The sequence below is a fragment of the Rhipicephalus sanguineus genome, chromosome 4 (genome assembly GCF_013339695.2).
Source record: "Rhipicephalus sanguineus isolate Rsan-2018 chromosome 4, BIME_Rsan_1.4, whole genome shotgun sequence".
Taxonomy (NCBI): domain Eukaryota; kingdom Metazoa; phylum Arthropoda; class Arachnida; order Ixodida; family Ixodidae; genus Rhipicephalus; species Rhipicephalus sanguineus.
This window is the reverse complement of record NC_051179.1, coordinates 10,786,640-10,796,086: the sequence shown is the minus strand read 5'-3', so window position 1 is coordinate 10,796,086 and position 9,447 is coordinate 10,786,640.

The following is a 9,447-nucleotide window of genomic DNA, read 5'->3' as shown; positions in this document are numbered from 1 at the left end:
CATTCACGTTCCTGAGGGAAGCCGACCGAAGTGCCGAATGTGGCGTGAAAGTAGAATGCAGCTGATAGCTCGTGCATGTTGTGGCCTCTGGCGAGTTAGAAAGCCGGCAGGACCATGACCCAATCGGGTACGATTCAAGCGAATCTAATTGAGGAAGGGGGTAATGGTCATTTGAGTATTCGCAATGCCCACGGACTATAGGTGGCGCGCCGTGCTTTTCAAGATGGCGCCAGGAGGAGGGTCAACCCGTTTGTTAGCATAGGAACAGATAGGACGTGCGGACGCACGGCCCGTGCCACTTTCACCGGATGAAGTCATGAGCCGCGCTGAATTGGATACGAGACTAAAATACTTTCCCAAACCATGGAAAGTGCAAAGTACCCCCCACCTAATTATTTGCTGCGGTGTGAAAGGTTATATTTCAGCTCCGTTACCGTGCATAACGATGCTTTGCGAAATCCTGTGCGTGCTACATAAAACTGCATGAACTAAAATTGACGTATGAGCTGAACGGCACACCGAGGTAGTACGTACCGAGCCTGCCTGACGGATTTGCCGCAGTAGTAGGCCGCCAGCGAGTAGCGTCATCGCTGCAGCACGGGACCGCACGTTTAACGTGGTTATGGTTTGCAAACATAATACGCCGTCGTCATTACTTGCGCAGTCGGGAACGCGGTATTACGTCTTCAACGGAACACGAGCATTTAACATCCCATTCAGTAGCGCTTGTGTCACAGCCATGCTGAGACTAGCCGTGTGCAATTCACTTCACTCGCATGTTGCAGATTCGATCAGCCCGATCCAAACATGAATATCGAAAAGAATGCACACGTATGCTTTTCGCAACGTCGAAGAAGTTAGCCGAGAGGCGTAGATTGTGGCCGTGACTGCACGTTGGTCGAGCTCGAGCGTGTTGGCGATGCGGCGCTCCATAATATCCACAATAATTGTGATACATGCAATGCACAAGAGGAACTATGCTTTTATTCTGATCTCGCTCAAGGATATTATACGTTAAATACAATCAAAGTGACTTACGAGCGTGAAAGAACATTAACGCACGAGGGGACGTGAAGTGCAACTCGCTCCTCGTGAGTTCAGCTGATCGTTCATCGTCGCTGTCACAGCTGTCACTCTCGGTGCTTTCACAGTCTTCAATGTCCAGTGAAAAATCCTCGTCGTCAAGATGGTTTCTTTCAACATCACTGCTGAAAGCAATCCGAAGAAATTCCTCCGCCGAACGACTGCGACCACTCCGCGTCACCACGTTTACAATTAGACGTCTGGGCGTCTGGGCGCGAAGAACATTATGCTCTCGGATCGGTCAACGAGCAAATCGCTTGCAGTGTGCTGCCAATATCAACAAACGTACAAAAACAAACGGCGCAGCGCTGGCTATGAAACCAACACCAACACACTGGCGAAGAACGGTGTGGAAAGCGTTCGCTCCACGAAAGGCGTGGAGCAGACGCGTCCTCGAGTGATTGAAACGTCGCTCGCACGATTAGTAACAGCGCTTTGCTGACAAAGGATAGAGGCCCTATTTTGATGTATCGACAACTTGAGATCGCTGAGTTTTACAAGAGCACATCGCGAGCCCGCGCGACCTCCCGCGTAGTGTTATGGGATTCATGCTCTACAAGAAACACTGACCAATGCTATATACAAGTAAAACAGGGTGAGATTCAACTGAATATGTCAGACGATAACATTTAACTAACCTACGTGGCTACAGAAAGCCTCGCGAAGCTGATAGTATGCGTACACTGTGGGCTAGCATTGAAAGCGCGAGTTGCCACGTATTTTCACGAAAACTTCGCGTCTCGCAACAACGAATCAGATTTCTCATGTCACGGAGGGCCCGGTTTGTTCACTGATGCAGGGAACATGCAAAGTCGTAGTGTTCCTTCCTTGCCAATGCGTTAACACTGAGGTTAGCACAGCCGAACAAGGGAGAGACTGCGTAGTGCTGCCATTTTATCGTCTACTAACCCTCCTCGAGAGGACGCTCCTGAATTCCGCTTGGCGGCGCGACAGTCTATGGGCATTGCGAATTGCTGCACGTGCGTGATACTTGTGTAAAGCGGTTGTGTTGTTAGCAATGTAGAATTCAGCCAGTTTAATTTTGTGGGTTACTAGATGCGGTGTAAAGTTCTAAGAAGAAAAAACCGCGCAGTACTGAGGGCTGAAGAGAGCATCGAAGTTCTTTAATCATTAGGATGAACTTCTGAAGAAGGTGTTTTTAGCGCGAAAACTAATTTTTCTAGCTTTGAAAGGTTTAGTGCGATATCGTATGCGTTCACTTTCATGTCGATTTGGGGTGAATAGGCATTTGAGGAGAGATATCAGCATAAGACCAAATCAGTTTGGCACTGAGCGGTGCAGTTTTCGTTACGCGCTATTCGAATGGACCACTACTTGGTGCAAAGTTTTAGTGTAAAACCGATGTAAATTTTGATGTGCTTTTGAAGTGTATTGCACCTGGGGTTATTTTTTTTTTTGTATAATGTGTGTTGTACTGTAACGTAAGGATCAGCTTTTAGAAGAACTTGGAGGGGTTAGGTGAGTGGTTAGTAGTACTTTGTATTTTGCAACGCTATATGAATGAGAGTAACTGAAGCGCTCAGTAGAGCACAGTAGTTTTATCAGAGGCGTTTGCATGGGCAGGTAACTTTAACCGAAAGAGCCCGTTAGAAGGCAGTGTTTATCCTCTTATGTTTTGTTCTTTTTCGTTGAATTAATGATCGAGTGATCACATGAGCGCATCATTAGGCTTTTCCGAATGTTGTAGTGTAAGCAATCGTTCAGACAGGTATGAGACACGGTTGAACCTTTTGTTAAAAGGGGTCATGAATCACTTTTCCAAGTAATGATCTAATGACCTTAGTATCGGAGTTTACTGCCTCCCGAATCGATTGCCGCAAAAATTTCTCGAATCCGTCAAGAATCAGCGGAGTTACGGGGGTTTGGCGCACGCTCTCAGCGCTTTCTCTCTTTTCTCGTGACGACGAGCGCACTGGAAGCTAGACAGGGAGGGATGGCACGGGGGTAAGAAGTTACGTCAGCGCGCGTCATGAAACTCGATCGCTCCCCCGCTGTGATTCGCGTGCGCGATGTGCGGCCAATACCCGGAAACACTGCCGCTCCGGCGTCCCAAAGAATTACGTCATGATGACGTCACCGACACCATCTTGAATAATTTGCTAGTTCGGCGGCCTTTTAAAAGGAGCCGTAACTGAAGGTGAAATTGGCGCTAGTGTTCATGGAGATTCAAAATTAAAGCAGCCAATGGCAGCCTGCCGCCGTGCCGGCAAAGCCGTGCACCCCGCGCCGGCCGCGGAGGCCGCGCGCGCGCCGCGACGCTAGTTTTGAATTCCTCGAAAGTTCCGTTGTAGCATGAAGCGAGTGCTGAGAGCGTGCACCAGGCTGGCCGTGCAGGGAGGCTATGCTTGGCGGACACCTGCAAGTCTCCCGTTGTGGTTAGCGGGTCATTGTTCGCTCTTGAGACTTATCGGAGTGGTCGTTATGTCAGCCGTGCTCCGTCGCCGCCATACAGGAGCCCGTCCTAGTCGCCGGCCTTGACATGAAGTTTCGTGATGTTCCGTTACATGAAGCGAGCTTTGGCCGGCGTGTGGAGTTTTCGTGGTGTTTGCGTGTTGTGCGCTCTTGCCGCCGTGGTGGTTAACGGCACGCACCATTCGTACATCATGGAACGGTGCACGGATACTTCAAGACCGGCCGAGTTCCGCAAGATTCTTCGAGGTTCCGAAAAACTAAAGGTGAGCATGCGGCTTGCGTTCGCAGCCACACATTTACGAATTGCAGCTGGACAACACAGTTATTGTTTTTTTAATTACGGCTGAATCGTGAAAAGCACGATGTTGCAGTTAATATCGCTGTTCCTAGAAGGAATGAAATTAAAGCACTTGAGACTCATAGTTTAACTTTTGCGTCTATGACAGAACTGCGTGATGGAAGTGCGTTTTGCTTTTTTTTGCCTGTTTATCACTCGCCATCGTTTAAATACGCGTTTCTGAGACTCAATAGGCAGTTTTAGAATAGCGTACGAAAAGGTTTGCGTTGGCTTTTCGCGCAACTATGCATGCGTCGTACGCTAACCGCTTTCGGGCTCCCGTAGTGACGGAAATAGCGAGCCGCAAACGCTAACGTAGCGTACGCTATTCTAAAACTGCCTAATGTATCGCAGCTTGCACTGAGCCGAGACGACGAAACTACGTTTGCCTCATGCGACTGTGTAATTTGTATCGTTGGAATTAATAGTTTTCAATTGCTTTATTTCAGGACGGAAACGTTTTCGGAGTATTCGAGAAGGCAAGAACTGATGCGTTTGCCCAAGGAGGGGTTAACAGCTGTAGAATCAGCGCTCTGCGAAGTCTCGATCCGCAACTCAAGTGGACCAGCTTTCTATCCTGCCCCCAGTGCTTCTTCTCGGTGCGTGAATATGCTATGTACTTACGGCTGAAGAAGTAGTTTGTGTGTTTATATATTGTCTCTGTTATTACCTATGGAAAAACCGCTCTAAGGATTCATGTGTAGGCATGAGAGATTCCTATATGCAGAATTTTACTGTTTGTGTTTATCACAATGAAGTGCTCAGTGTACCCAACATCACGTCCTCCCTTCAGTGGCGTTATATCCAGCTAGGCATTGTATTCGCGGTGAAAGAAAAGCTGCGTGTAGGCTTATTTCACCTGGTCGTTGAGTAATACGCTTTTCTTCGAATGTCATGTGCTGCTGCATAAACTGACCATGGTCTGCATCCCGCTGCCACCAACTAACTTTCAAGTAGTGTTCAAGTACCATATATTGTGTCTTGCTCTTTTTAGCGCAATGTACTACTTACTGTGCTAAATCTTATCTTTTTCATTTTGTTTATTTGTTGAAGGTGTCCAGCATTTCATGTATATTTGTGCAAAATCTGAGCAAATACGTAAGTGGTTGTTTTGTGTTTCGTATCATTTCAACGGTTAATAAGTAAATCATTGCAATATTATTTCATGTTTAAATATTTTGCGCTTCGTTATGTTTTTGTCATGCACTGACATTTCTTTAAACTACATGATTACCTCTCATCAGAGGCTCCTCTGCACTTTGCTCGGTATTGCACCAAATGAAAGTCGTGTTTCTTATATGTGTGTACGTCAAAGGGCCTACACTTTTCAATGTGTTCGATTTTTTAATATCCAAATTTTACAACGAACTTTTGTGTTTAGTCATGCACACTCTGTGAATTCTTCCCTTCTGTTCTTCTCCTGAACTTGTATCGTGCCCCATTACATGCAAATCTTGAGTTTCGGAAACAGAACAATAAAAAGAGGTAACAGAAATGTTGTAGGTGGATTCATCCTTTATGCTCTAGCACACGCTGGCTGCGGGCAAACGCGAATGCGCGGCCAAGCACAGCACGCGCGCGAGCGCTCGCGAACAACAACAAAAAAAAAAAAAATCCCGGCGCGGGGCATAGGAGAGGAGAAAAAGCAAGCGTACAAAATAAAAAACGGTGCGCGGCATGGGGGAGGAGGAAAAGCAAGCGCACAAAAAAAAAGAGAAAGAAAACGGCGCGCGGAGAAGGAGAAAGAGGGGTGGAGGCGAGCGGCTGTTGTTACTGTTGCCCTGACGACGTAAGCAACGTAATCGCTACGTCATCGCCCTTTGAGCTTGGCGGCCTTCTGCAAGGGGCGTAACTCAATAGCGCTCTCGGCGCTGTCGGCGCTTGCATCGGCGGAGCGTTTGAATTTCGCGTCCTATGGGAGGTATAGACGGTTTCGCTGTTTGTAAACAAACTGGCGTGCACCGAACGGCCTGCCCAAGAAGACTTCCGGTGCGCCACTTCCGGTAATACTTTTTCAATGGTCCCGGCCGTATTTCCTGGTGTGTTTGAGTTTGTTGCTCTATTATTTCTGGCGCATTTCTTCAGATGTGTTTAGAGCGATGTCTAGCGTCTGCATGAAGGGGCTCGACGACGTCGCACGGGAGAGGTACAAGCAGAAACTGCAGCCGCGAGGAGAATTGCCTGATCCGCTGGATAGAGAAGTCGTGCAATTCGGCTTTTCGACAGGAGCCAAAAACCTGCCTTTTATCACAGCCGCGGACACATTTACGTATATTCGTCTAGGCACACAACCTCACGATGGATGGATGGATGAACAACTTTATTTTAGTCCTTCGGTACGCGCGATTAGCGCGCAGCGGGCCGCTCCCAACGCTTATTACTGCGCCTGTGTCACACCGGGCACTCTTGATAGAGATCGGCGCCGATCGGAATCGCACGCAATCCGACGTTTTCGGTGTGACTGAGATAATATAGATGAATGTACTCATGCGATGATGTCAGGTGCGGCTGAGTCACGCGAACTACTATGGTTTATTCACGAGTACAGTATTCATGAATCCAACTTTCAAGTTAACCCGCCTACATCTACTGCCCACACTAACACCGGAAGATGATTTAGCTAGAGTGGGGCGATGTCCATTGGCGGCAACAAGACAGGTGATGAGTCATTTGCTCATTTGCTCTCACTGATGCGAACCCATTCGCAGGCGTCGCTCTCATAAAATGCAAACTCAACGGCAACAAAACACGGGCACCGCGACTTACACTGTGCGGGAATTCATGTTGAGCGCGGCTGCTTTGGTGCTCTGCGTGTTGCTTCGAACAGTGCACATCACTGATGAGGTTCCAACTACAGGAAACACCTTTACGGTGAATTTTCTGCGTTAGCGAGCTTTCACCTCTTGCTATCCACTTCAGGCGTCAGCGTACTTATCTGGCACGGGTGGAAGACGACGGCGTCCGACGTGTTCTTTTTCATTGGGGACCTTCGACTAACGTCTCAGCATCGCCTCTGTGCCATTAGAGTATGCTTTGAACTTTACTTGCCTTTGATAAAGTGGGCAAAACAAATCTACGCGCTTTTCATGGGAATCCAGTTTTCTCGCCTGATCGCTGCAATCCAGGCGCTCTTTCTGCCTTCACCTCTCGGGAAACAGAACGTTTTGACTTGCGATAGCAAATTAGCTCCGTATCGCAGACTGCATCCTGGCACTACAGGACAGTGCCCGAGTCGCGAGCGCTTCATCGGGATAATTCTATCAGCAGAAAACATCGAAACACAAGCAGCCGCGGCCAGCAACGCAGGCTAAAACCACGCTAAAACAAGGTAAACAGGAAGTTTTCTAGGGCCAGTTTCCGGTCAACGCACAATGTTGCCAGAGAACGGCAAGCGCTGGCGAAACCGTCTATACGAAGAAACCGACCCTTGGTGCGGCTACCGTGTAAAGTTAGCAGACTGAGGAGTGTGGCGCGGGCAAGTGGCGGCACCCCGTGGCAAGAAGTGCATCTTATCCGGCTATCGGCCAATATCAATGTCTCCTCGACGTCAACGTGAAGACGCCTCGCCCACCGACGAGAGTGAGAACCGGCCTGTTTGAAAAGAAGGCGCCTGAGGAAACGGCAACTTCGCGCTCCGCTTGTGGCCTTTACGCGGCGCGCACGGCTGTAATATTTTGCAGAGAAGTTCATAGCCGTGTCAGCTTTCCGCAGGTTGTGTTTTTTCAACAAGCCCAAGGGGTGCTTCATGACCTAAAGTTCTGACCGTAAAGGATGAGAAGGTTGTTTTGCAAGAGCAACCATAGACTATTTAGGTCACAGCGTAGGCCAAGGTTTCAGGAAATCTTGCGAGCTAAGATCTCAGCAGTAGCAGACTATCCGCGGCCCAAAACAAAGACGGACTAAAGGGCGTTTTGGGGCTCACTGGGATGCCATTATTGCATCAGAGTTTATTCATCGTTGGCCACACCTTGATTGATGTTCTTTGAAAAGGAAGATGAAAAGGAAGGAAGCTGCCTTCTTAAACCTGAAGGCACTACTGATTAGCCGTCCGGTTTTGAGAGCTCCTGATTACGACCGAGAGTTCACAGTCCAGTGTGATGCGAAAGATCGAGGCCTAGGAGTCGTTCTATGTCAGAAGGATGACGATGGTAATGAACATCCTGTGCTCTACTTGAGCCGAAAATTGAGCTCTCGTGAGATGGCGTACTGTGCTTCAGAAAGGAATGCGCTTGCATTGTGTGGGCCATTCATGAATTGCAGTGTTATCTCGGAGGTGCTAAATTCAGCATAGAGACGGACCATCCCCTTTCCTGGCTGCAAACCGCGACATCTAAGAACTGTCGCCTTCTGAGGTGGAGTTTGAGTCTTCAGCAATATCATTTCGACATTATGTATAAGAAGGGCAAATTGAATGGAAATGCTGACGTGCTTAGCCGCTCTTTCTAAGCGATCCTGGGGTGCTCTTTCCAATGTCTCAAAATTGATAATAGTTTTTTTTTTTGTGCAGCTATTTGTATGATTGAGTAATGTAGCACGTTTGGTTTCTCAGCATAAGTAAGTTCTGAGAGTTTTGAGCGTGAGCTTTTTGTATAAAGCTATAGTAATGAAAGTTTGTTTGCTATCCCTCTTTTGGCCTGAATTAGTCGGAGGCGGCCGAAGGCTTGCCCTGCATGTGGTTGTGTTTCAGAGAGGCCGAATTCGCTCTGCAACTGACCAGACAATGCTTCAAGCGAAGACGAGCTTTGGGCATTCAACTGTGACAAATTCCGTCGACCCTTCGAGCAGCAGCGGTGACTGCTACCCTCCGTTTCTCCATTGGCGAGGGAGGAGGCTGTTATGACTGACAGTCGGTGGCGACGCACAGCGACACCTCAGCGACAGTGTTATTGGCTGGTGCCATGGTGGGTGGCGTCGTGTGTGTGATTGGTTGTCATCAAGAAGGAGGAGCCAGCCTGAGGGGTTAATTTCTTTAACTTCTTTCGAATCGGAAACTAGCAATTAACCTTTCACCCTATCTTTCATCTTCAACGTCAAGACATACTCGCCATCATCATCCTAATTCAATGACACCATATTTTACGCGAACAGATTTATTCAAATTTTCTTTTTTCCCTCGAATTGTAACTGGCTGGAATAATTCTTTGTTGTCTTCTGTCACATTGTGATTATTTCAAACTATATTAATTATGTTTGTTTGCGTTGTTTGTTTCTTGTTCTTGCCCTCACCCTGCTTGGACCTGTATAATGTCCGCAGTACTGAATAAAGAAAGAAAGGAAGAAAGAAAAAGACGGTGCTGAGTGAGAAAAGGGGCTCTGAGCCCTCGTTTACAGGCTCATCCAGTTCGCTCATAGCTGAACTCATACCTTTTCACTATGTAATTGAGTGTACAAAAAGTGCCAGTAAATATGTTCGTTTTCGTTTTCCCAACTTGCTAGCATCAGTTCGTCAACCCGGAGTCCGGGTACGACGCAGTCCTAACGTCGCAATAACTGGTTGCAGCGGAAGGACGGATCTAAATACCCAGTCGCAACACTCTCCATGAAACCCGATGCCCAACATTTCATTCAGAGCTGGAAGAAGCATTCTCGATGTT